This window comes from Perca fluviatilis, chromosome 7 (assembly GCF_010015445.1).
Source record: "Perca fluviatilis chromosome 7, GENO_Pfluv_1.0, whole genome shotgun sequence".
NCBI lineage: Eukaryota > Metazoa > Chordata > Actinopteri > Perciformes > Percidae > Perca > Perca fluviatilis.
In genome coordinates, this window is record NC_053118.1 from 42,162,511 (window position 1) to 42,174,292 (window position 11,782).

General features: G+C 38.0%; 1 pseudogene; it reads right to left on the reverse strand.

The window, feature by feature from the left end:
* LOC120561586 overlaps window positions 1-5,203 on the reverse strand; it is a 55,407-nt pseudogene extending 50,204 nt beyond the window's left edge.
* Between the last annotated feature and the right edge of the window lie 6,579 nt (window positions 5,204-11,782).

Genomic DNA, 11,782 nt, shown 5'->3' on the forward strand with positions numbered 1-11,782 from the left:
ACACATGATCAAACATAGTGTACAAGCACGAACAAATGGTCTCTTTCTTACCGCTCTCCGTCAGCACACTGACAGCTACATATATGGAGCTCCCCACCAGGTCAGAGATGTTGTGAGTCTGTGTGATGTGCTCTTTCTTCAGTGTCACCTCTCCAATACCATTCGCTATCTAATGTAAAAATGCATTTTGAAATACAGTGATACAATAATACAGACATTGAACAGTTGGAGGCACTAAAGTGTAAATTCTTAACATATGTCAGCCTGGCATTATTCTCAACATCCTAAAAAAATTTAAAAAAGTAACTACATTTACATATTGTGAATCATTTTTTTAATCAAGAATCAATTTTTAATTGAATCTGGAGCCTAAAAATCGATTTGCTGAGTTCAATGATACCTCAAGACTCTACATCAAATGGGTCGTTATGGAAATGGGTAATGCTTAGGGGGTGGGTCATACCATCACCAATCGTGACCTGGCTATGACCTGGACACTAAAAGGAAGTCCCTGTTTGCCCACAATGAAATTGCAAAGGCAATCAAACTGAATAATTTGTATATGTGTTTTAATACTGACAATGTCAAGGAATGTGCTGTAGTGTTGGAGAATGTAATTTGTAATGTTGAATTGGATAGAATTACAATTGAACCACACACTGTTATTAATGCCCTGATAACCTGTCTGCTTTTCTTTTAAAGCTTTTGCCGAAGAACTGTCACCAGCCTGGCATAAATTATTTCAGCTCTCTATAGACACATGTACAGTACCAAAACTCTGGAAAAGATCTATTATTATTCCAGTACCCAAAAAGGCATGTCCTCAGGAGAATAATGATTATCGGCCAGTGGCTATTACTTCCAATGTTTTTAAATCAATGGAGAGGCTTATGATCGAGATACTTCATACCGATGTGAAACAAATGTTAGATAAATACCAATTCGATTACACAAAAAATCGTAGTACAAGTGATGCTATATCAACAATAATGCATCTCACTCTGAAGCACTTTGAAAGTCCTGTTGCAAATGCTAGACTGCTTTTTGTCGATTTTACTCAATCCAGCCAGATATCATGCTTAGGAAATTAGTTCAGTTAAATGTAAATCCCTTTTTAATTAGTTGTCCAAGTTTGTCAACTGGTGCGATTTACATCAACTTCACATTAACACAAGTAAAACTGTGGAAATGCTGGTAGACCTCAGATCAGCTGGAGATCAGAGCCCTGTGGCCATTCATGGTTTTGACATCAAGCAGGTGTCCTCCTTTAAATATCTAGGAGTTCATATTGATAATGACCTGAGTTGGCGCACACATGTAACAAATGTCTGTGCCAGAACTCATCAGCGTCTTTATTTTTTACGCAGACTTAGAGTGTTTGGGGTCTGTACAAATATCATGTTAATCTTCTATAGAACAACAATAGAGTCAATTCTTCAGTATGGTATATCCAGCTGGTTTGGAAATTTGACTTTGATTTTCAATCTGGTTAAGACGGCAGTCAAAATTATGGGAACACCTGCATCCCTCAACCCGCAGTAGCTTTTTAATCATGCAACAATCAGGCAGGCTAAATCATCCTATCTGATAACTCTCATGTGTTGTTTTCGGAGTTTGAGCTATTGAACTCAGGAAAGAGGTACAGGGTTCCTCTCTGTAAATATAACTGGTATAAGCACTCATTTGTTCCTCTCGCAGTTAAGCTCATAAATGAGCAGCGATGAACGTATGACCATGGATTCTAGTAATGTAAATTTGTGACTGAATGTATGTACGGATAGGAATGAAGGAATTACTGCATTTTTACAATGGATATTTATATTTCTAAATGGATAAATTTATATTTTTCTTTTTATTAACAGCCTTTTTAGAAAATGGTAACTTGTAATTTGCACAGCTACTTGAGTAGCCTACATGTTCAATGTCTTACTGTCTTAACCCTGTGTTTGTTGTGTGTCTCAGTTACTCTTGCAGCAATTTCTCTCTGTCCAAAATTAATTTCTCTTTAGGGAGACTACTAAAGAGACTTTGACTATGTGGGCGTGGTTACAGTATAGGGGGCGGCACCAGCATCACAAGTAGACCACACATTCTAAGTTTCATGTAAATCGGATGATGTTTGTCATATGATGTTTGGTGATTTTTTGAATATGTTAAGCTCCTCAAAAAGGCGATTCATTTGCCGGACGAAGGAAGAATAATAATAATTCCTTGAAAAGGAATGTTGGCAAACATGAGTATGTGATCACCTGCACTCTCTGAAGAGAAGCTGGAAAGCTCTTCTTCTGACCATCTTCCATAACCCCAAACACCACGTAGGCCGTCCCATCCACCTCTTGACCAAACAGATACCTAAATCCACAAGAGAAATACATGTTTAAAAATGGGAACAACAAAAACACATGACTAATTGACTAAAAGAGCAACACAACTTCTGAATAACACCTGATAAACCTTCACGTACTTGGCTTTGATGTTGACGGTGAACTCTGGACTGTCCACGTAGAAGAAGGAACTTACAGGTATCAGTTTAACTTCAAAACTGGGCAGCACTGAACAATTGGAAACATGTTACTGTGTGTTCAGTCATGTAAAAAAAATACAAGTTTTACATAAAGGTGCAGGTCATGGGGCTCACCGTATTCTTTGACCTCGAACTCTGCAGAATAGCTCTCCTGTGGGTTGCTGGGGAACTTCGCCACCACTTTCCACAGTCCGGGACTACACACACACACACACACACACACACACACACACACACGCGCACACACACACACAGAAACACACAGACACACACTTATTCTTCTAATATCAGTATTATACAAAATAAAAGAAATTGATTGAATTAATGATTAATTAAGAGAATACACATATGAGCAGCTGCAAAGAAGTTTCTGTTGATAGTAACTACAGAAACACTGAAGTTTTAAAGTTTAAAGTATTGGTGTTGTGATGTATGGACTGAGGATTTAGTGAGTCTCTCCACATGTCCTACACTGTATGACTTAGATCATTTTGGTCAAGTAGCTGTCCAAATACCAAATTAGCATCAACATGGGAAATTAACTGCAGAAAACACAACATAAACATGTTCAAATTTACTTTGTATAATCTTAAATTATTTAAGGTATTAATGTTTGAATTGAATTAAAGGCACACTATGTAGTTTCCGATTGTTGTCAAACAGCGACCCCTAGAGTTGATGTGGAGTACTTCTCTGCACTCACGGCCTGATCCCCTCCCCCCCCCTTCTCTCAAACCTGTATTGCTGGTTTTGCCAGCGGCGTCCCCCCCTGCTTTGCTATCTGGATGATTCGCCCTACTACGAGTTTGTTTACTATCGAAATAACTTCAAAGCTGTTATATTAAGGTACAAATCTTACATAGTGTTCCTTTAACCTGTTATCCATGGTAAAATGTCAATTAACCAAAAAATTTAATTTGAACAAGAGAACATACTAACCTGACAATTTCAGCGAGTTGGTAAACTCCAGAGTGGATCCCTGATTTCAAAGAGACTGTATCCAATGGTAAAATTATGTCCTCAGGGGTCTAAAAATAAACAATATTGAACAACCATAAACAGAGCAATGCCAGTTTACAAATTGATTTAGTAAATACATGCTATATTTAAAGGTGCCCTGCCAAATGTATTTAATTACTTTGTGGTAATGTATGAAGTTATACCATGGACTCTGTAACCTTGGTTACCTTGTTTCAAGCCATTCTAGCGTGGTATAGAAAGCCTGCAGGAAGACTCCACTCGATTTCTGCCAGTTCTCATTATATGTAATTCAACGAGCTAAGCTGCTTGACTCTGATTGGCTAACAGCTAGCCAATGAGAGCCTGGCTATCAGCATCCTTTTCCCAGCGCAACTGGCCGAGCTCATGAATAGTAATGAGCTCAGGCAACACCACGTCAGACTGACCAGCTGTTGTGATTGGCCTGATTTCTCCGCTTATTTCTGTTCAGTGGCTAGAGCTGACAGAGGAGGTAGCAGTTCATTTTCACATTCATGACATAACACACACACATATGGACCTTGAACATATTTCAAAAAACACAAGTAAAAACGGTTTTGTGTGGCAGGGCACCTTTAATGTATGCCTTTTTTTACAATCCATGACCCTGATCAATGTCTATATTGACTCTTTTTCCGGTACTTTTTCTAGCTTTCATTCTGCCACTGAAGAGAGAAGCTGTGTTCAATGTGCCACTAGATTTATTTTTTACAGTAAGTAAAGTAAAGTAGCAGGATAGGTTTCACTAAAAACATAATAAAGACACAAGGTTAACTGTGTTTTTGTTATTTGGTCATTAGTATGAACATTATCTGCTGTTAAGCATTTGTAATATCACCTCATTAAGAGGTTTCATGCTCTCAGTTACAGCTGACTATATAACATTACAATCTGAGTTTATCAAAGACAAAATACAATACCACAATCTCAATGGCAATAGAAGCATCAGTTTGAGCATCCCTCTCTACAGGCTCCATACGGGGCGTCAATGCAAACATCCTGTAATGAACTGACAGAGAAAGAAAGAGGTTGATTTTGCTGCTGAAGGTTGGAGGAAGGTGTCTCAAATTAGTGTCAAAAATGTCAAAAGGAGGATTCTTACTGTAATTTACAATAAAATCATTTATTTATGGAAAAACACAGAAGTAAGTGTGTTTCTTAACAGTTATGCAGCTCAGTATTGAACTGACCTTTGCTGTTGGGGGTGTAGAGGGTCTTGTCAGTCTGGATGAAGATGTACCCGGACTGGAAGGACACTAAGACGACTTTCTCCAGCAGGTGGTCTGGGAACCGAGCTTGCAGGTAGACATACTGCTTCATGGTAGGATCCTTACTGAAGCTGTCAGCAGGGATCTGAAACCAGTATGATGAGCAGTATGTGCATCAGGATGTACATTTCTGAATTCATTTCTAGATTATTTATGGTTGTATTAGTAGTTGAAGTCAAGGTACAGTAACATGCATATATAGCGTGACAGTATTTCATTTACCGTTATTTGTCCGAGCTCCTGGAAGTTTCTTGCACTGGTAAGGGTCACAGATGTGGATGTCAGCGTTCTGGTTTTGGTTGGATGGCTCATCACCCTGATGTCGACCGGGATGTTATCTCCGGTGCAGTCTTGACACTCCACAAAGATGTTTTCTGATGTTCCTACCCGCAAAATGTTAGGGGCAGACATCACCTTCCTGCAGAACAGCAGTGAGAGAGAGAAAGATATTGATGTGAATATACTGCAGTCAATGTGCAGAAGTGACCACATGCTGTTTATGATGTACTGACACACATTACCAACCTTTCTTTGTGTCTGACCCCTTAAAAAAAAAAGAAGTGCTTGCATGGTAAACCCTTGTCACAGATATTGGCCTTACTAAGTGTGACTTTTACTGTGTTAGGAATATTTTAGTATTTCACAAGAACAAAAAGAAAAAATTGTTAAAAAAATTTTAACAGAATTTTGTGCAAAGTATATGTCCCCCCTTACTTATTCCTCTTGGCCCCTCATGTTTATGTTGAGAACCACTGACTTAGAATCTGTGAGTTAAAGTTTCAATTCAACCAAATTACTGAAGAAACCAAACCTATTTGCTTAGATTATGATCATAAGCTCCAGCATGGACTTCACACACGTCGAGTGATCTATTGATTACCTGGATGAAGATCCTGTACTGGATCAACAAATCATTTCATCATGTCTCTAGACTTGTGCTCTGTCTTGCTTAATGCATCGTTGTGTAAACTCTGAACAAAAATGAGGCCAACTCATCATTACCTTGACTTGTGTGACACAAACTGCAAACCGGCCTCAACTTCTTATTACTTAAGACACAAGTTAAACTAATATTTCCATTCATTCACTTTTTTGATTGAATATACATGCAGAGGACCCTAGATATTTGTGTTGCTCCTATTGCAGATTAACCAATAATAATTTGATAAGGAAGATGAACAAACAAACAAACATATTTTAAATCTGTGTGAGTTAACTAAAGCACATGGGGGGTGTAAAGGTAATGCAGGTCTACTTACAATGGAGCTCCATCAGCCAGAGAAGTCTGAGAGACAAAGGCCAGAGAGGCCAGCAGCCACAGCAGAGTCCTACTCATCATTCGGCCTGATCCTGATCCACTGTAGACTGTCGCTCTGCAATACAATCCTTTTATCCTCCATACCGCTCCGCCCCCCATCTCCTCCACTTCACCTCACTACTGTCCTGCCCGCCCTCCTCCCAAAGTATATCTGTACACGTGTAACACCACACACATGATTTCCCAGCAGCAGTTGAGAAACTGTTGAAACTAATCGCCGCCCCTCTAAGGTCACTGTATGTTTTGGTCATTTGATTTTCATTTCATAAACAGGTATTAAAAAATAAAAAAACAAATGGGTATTTGATTTTTGTTTTATAATACAAAATTTAAAACTGTGTTTTTTTTCTTTTTCATGGTGAAAAGGGGATGGGATTTCCTTTGATTTTCGGATGTTGTCATTTCCAGTGCAACTGCGCCAGAATGTGTATCATTCATTCTTTTCATATTCATTTGAGATTTCAAAATCGGAAAATGAAAAAATGGTTCGTTATTTCGTAATGGTTCGGGTAATTTACGTGTAATCCTGGTGCGACCCTACCGTGAAAATCTCTGAAATAGTAAACTATTTTATTTATACTGCAGTCCACCTCTTAATCATGAACCGTGCTAACAGTTTCGTAGATAAATTTTTTAGGCCTCTCTGCCTAATCTAGCTAATCCTTCGACTAACTTTTGGCCAGCCCAACGTCTGTCTTTTCTGTCAATCTATTGTCCCGTCAGCATCAGAGGATTAATCATAAATATGTCCGTGTTTGCCAAAAGATGTCATTCATAACCTCAGTTATATCTTTGTTACCCAAAATGTCCTAAAACAAATATCAAGTTACTCACTTCTCAAAAGTCAGAATTAGTTTAATTTGTTTTTAAACAAAATACTAATGATTTCGGCAATTATTCATTACTTAATTCGTTTAGCAACGGTTGTTTGTTTAGAATGTTTGTTCAAAACCTTGAATTCACAATCCAATTGTAATTAATCAATTTTATCCTACCTTGCTGCTTGAAATCTCTCCCTGTTTGTTTTTAACGGAGTGGAAAACAGTCAAGAGCGCTCCGCGGTCCTAACCCTCTTCTCTCTGAAAACCTTTTTAAAGGTTTAGAGGTATAGCCAGTCATCAGCGACCCACGGAGCTCTTTTTCTCTGTTAACTCAACAGTCCTGCTAGACAACGCCAAAATGTGGTGGAAGTTTTTCGTGAAGCAGCAGAGTTTAGTAAATATCAATGATAAGAATGAAACGAATAACGACTGTTTGAGAATTAAACCAAAGTTTGATCTTTGAGTATTTATTTACATTTGCAAATGGAGAAACACAGTTTCAAAGGTACACGCAGCACAACTGAAAATGTCTTTCTAACCTAAAATCTAAACATCCACACATCATATAGTGAAGAAACTCTGTTAAGCCACCCCTCTCCAAATATCTTTAGCATGCTCATAGTTGAAAAGAGGACATCATTAACAGTCAAAACATTGTCTCACCTTCCCCTCTACTCTCTGTTCCTAACATTAGCCTAAACAACAGTTTATCTCAGGAGACAGAAGGAGACACGGTTCAGACAGTTCTATGGCCTTCTTCACTTTATCTGCTATAAGTTAAAACAAATGAGTAGCTGGAGTTCCTCAATAAAAACTCTACTAGGCTGAAAATTCACGGTTGCCAACTATTTTACTTGGAGTCTTTTGAATCTACGCATGAAGAAGCTAAATCTTGTGGCGTTATAAAACAATCATTAAACGAAATGGTTAAAATAAAATTTGCCACCACACCGGTGCTACTCATGGATGTATTAAGAGAACGTGCTAATGCAACATCCGGTCTCAGAATAGGAAAAAACTGCCATTTTTTCATTTCTGTTGTCTAGTGATTTAATGGTTTGTTAAATTAAATAGAAAATGAAAATCAAAGCATGTTTTAAATTTTCACATTCACTTTTGAAGATGAAAAGGAAAAAGGTCCGTGTACTTGGCGGCCAACGGATTTTCATAAAAAACAAAAACGAAAAACAGCCAGTTTCCCAATTACCATTAGTAAATAAACAGAAACAAATCTGTGTACCGTCCGTTCATTCGTTTTTCCTAGTGAAACCAAAGAGAAAAAAAAACGAGAAACCACTTGTTTTTTCGTTTTCCGTTTTAAAAACAAAAATGGAAAAAATGGATTAAGGGTTGTTTTTTTATTTTCAGATTCTCCACCTAAATGAAAAATAGAAATTTTGGATAACGGGATCTGGCAAAAATTCAAATACAAATAAGAAAGACGCCAATTCCCTGAAATGTCTGTGATTGGTGATGATGATGATGATGATGTAGCTCACTACAGTTATTTTCTCCCCAGAAACAATCAAATCTCGTTCTTGATTGGGTCCTTAAATGATGTCGTCAAAATTTCGGATAACGGTCATTTAAGCTGTCAAATCTGAGGTAAACTACCTGAAGAGGAGGCCAGCATCAATTTCTCACTCTACTCCTCTATTTGATGAGGTAAGTACCCTCCATATATTAGAGCAAAATGGAAATTAAACTGATAAATGACAGTAGCTAGTTGAGTTTACGTGATTCTAATTTGACCGATTAATTTAGCTACGTTGAAAGTAGAAAATACATTAAGTGATAGAAGTAGCTAGACTAGCTAGCCTTCAGTTGACACCAAACTATAGCGATGATGGCGTATAGTGTCATTAAGTAAAAGTTGATTTGAAGACAGTTTTTCTTCATAAACTTGCTATATTACAGCAGCTGGCTGGTCCTCAGGAGCACTCTAACGCCAAACTTTTAGCTTGCAGCTAGTGCTACTTCAGAAAAAAGGCTTGAATGAAGCGGTATCAGAACCGTGCTAGCTAGCTCAATGTTCCGGGGACATTCAGTAGCTCACATTTTTATATATATATCAAAAGTGCAGTTCCTTGTTGCTGTCTTTGGTTAGTTTTTTGAATCAGTCATAGCTACTAATTTCTACGCTCAAATTATGGTGCGCTTGTATTTGAGCTTATTTTGAGATTTGTTTTCAGTATGAAAAACGAATGAATGGATTGTAAAACAACCCGTTATTCGTTTTTTGTTTTGATGAAAAAACGGAAAATGAAAAACAATCTCGTTATCTGATTGTCCTTGATGTGTTTATAGATGGAACTCGGAAATTAAAATACGTGTGTATAAGTCATATTCTTTAATTTTGCATTGGTATTTTTTTGTGACCCGGAAGTTACTCCCGCCACACCAAGACCCGCCCTTCAATAGCATATATTAGCCAGGCGTCCATGAGAACGCAAGGTAACCTAACCCCATTTGTACAGGTCCTATCCCCTGACCAATCGGCTATCCTAACCTTAACCACTCAAGGTGAAATGCCTAACCCCAACCAATCAAGCTGCTTCGTAGGGCGGGTCTTGGCGTGGCCATAGTGGGATTTGTAATGGCGGTCAGCAGAGGGTGCGCTGCCGTTTGGATGTCCGCGCAAACAACAATGGAATGTTATGTTCTCTTTCGAGGAGGCAAACGGGTTACACTAAAAGATGATGACATGTCTGTGGACAAGATATGCAGGATATTTCAGGTGCTGTTATTGTTCAATATATAATATATTACACAATATATAAGTAGCTATAATTTACAGTTTTGCACGTAAGGACATAACGTTATGTTGTGGACTTGCCAACACAGTTCACAGAGCCTTGGTTAGCTTGTTGGCGTGTGTTTCTAGACAGGTAGAATTAAAGTTAGCATGACTTGTTGCTAATGTTAGTAAGACTACTTTGCTAACTACCTAACTTTATTTGTTAAAATATGTTAAACTATGATATTTTTATGTTTTCAGAAATTTTATTTAAACGTTTTGTTTATATTCGTATTCTTACAAAGCTAAAGCATTTGACCGATTTCAATTTAATCCATTTTTGTGAATTGGAGAGGTCTCGTTAGGAGGAAGCTAGCTATGGTAACAAAGGATTCCATTCATTACGCTAAGCTAAGCTAGCGGCGGCGGCGCCGGACTAAGACAATACATGCACTGATACAAAAATGCATTTGCCCACCTATATAAATATAGATGAGACGCTGAATAACGCTTTTTCAACCAGCTGATAAATAAAACAATTGTAAGGGTTACAGTATACTACCAAGTGAACAAAAAACAAATTACTCCAGACTAAGGAAGAGGGAGAGAGATATAAAGTCCCCTAAACTAGAAATAAACACACTGACGTGCACCTCTCGAAAAATGCAACTATACGTTGCTCGGCCGTGGCTTGGTAGCGCTGCATTTCTTCCGACTCATTTCCTGGTTCTCCTTCTCCAAACAAAATGAGATCAAGGAGAGGGTTAACTTCTCCTGCTCCAGATTTCCCACCGTGGTCAAAAAGAACAGGGGAGACACTTTGGTTCTCTCACAAGGCCTCTAGAATTTCTACTCCCTCCGAAGCTAATCGCCACACACCAACGCACAAGTATAAACATCAGGCTACTTACGTAGGATACAGCGAAAGCTTTGCGTGAAGCCTCCGCAGAACCATAAAACAAGCTTTATAGTACTCATGCAAAGTTTCTAGTTACTTTCCACCCCTGTATGCCCTCCATCTCCCTTCCTCCCCGGTGCATGTTTGAGATGTTCTGCTGCGTGATGCTTGATTGTAGCCTCTGTAGCTTCTATATCCCATATTGCATGACTGCAGCTGCAAGAGTTGAACAAAAACAAAACCAATATAAATAGGTAAAGAAAACCAGTGTTACATTTCAGTATGCAAGATCATATACAATATTGTTATGTGAAAACATCCAGGTTTGAAGTTCCTTATTCCTCCTGTCAAATATCAATAAAGTGGCAATTATACTGCACATGGTAACTGGTGTGATATATGGCACCATACACGGGACTGAAGATGCTTTCTGTAAACTCGCAGCGCTGTATGTTTAGGAAGGTGTAAGACTGCAATAGACAGTGGCCGTTTCTATATGAGATAATATTAAATCACGCACACGTATAATTGAATCATTTGTTTTCCCTGCAGATCTTCCAGTAAAATGTATATACAGGTTTTGAAATTAAATAGAAAGAGGGAGAAGCTTGTTTAATTTGTTATGAAACATTTTGAACATAAACTATATCAAACTATATAATGCGTTTTTAAATATATCAAGCTTATAGAAGATGTTTTTGTTAAATATAATGGGAATTCTAGTTTTCTGTAGCAAACATTTTTGTTTGATAAAAATGCAAACAAAATGGAAATGCTGTGTACCTTTAATTGCTTCAAAAGTAGTAGTCTTCTCCAGAGGCAGTTTCTGCTTATTCCCCTTCCCCTTCATATTGAATTTTTCCCTTAGCTGGTTGGTAAAGAGCCTGAAGAAACAAATTCACCGTTTATAATTTACATGCGTGTGGTAATCTACAGGAACTGTAGCATGGGTGAGTGTGCCAAGAGTGGACTAAAGAGATGTGGTTTTGGGACACTGTTTTCTGGAATCGATTAAACAAACCTTTGAGAGGTGACCATTTGATAGCTACAATGACATACTTTCCCTGCACCTGTAGAACCCTTTACCTTCCATGTCAAGTTTCTATGCGTTTCATGATTACATTTCAGATAATTAAATTGCATTTATAATCTTCTCCATCATCTCAATCTGCTCTATATGGGCAAATGAGAGTGGAGGCTCGCTTAGATTTGAGATT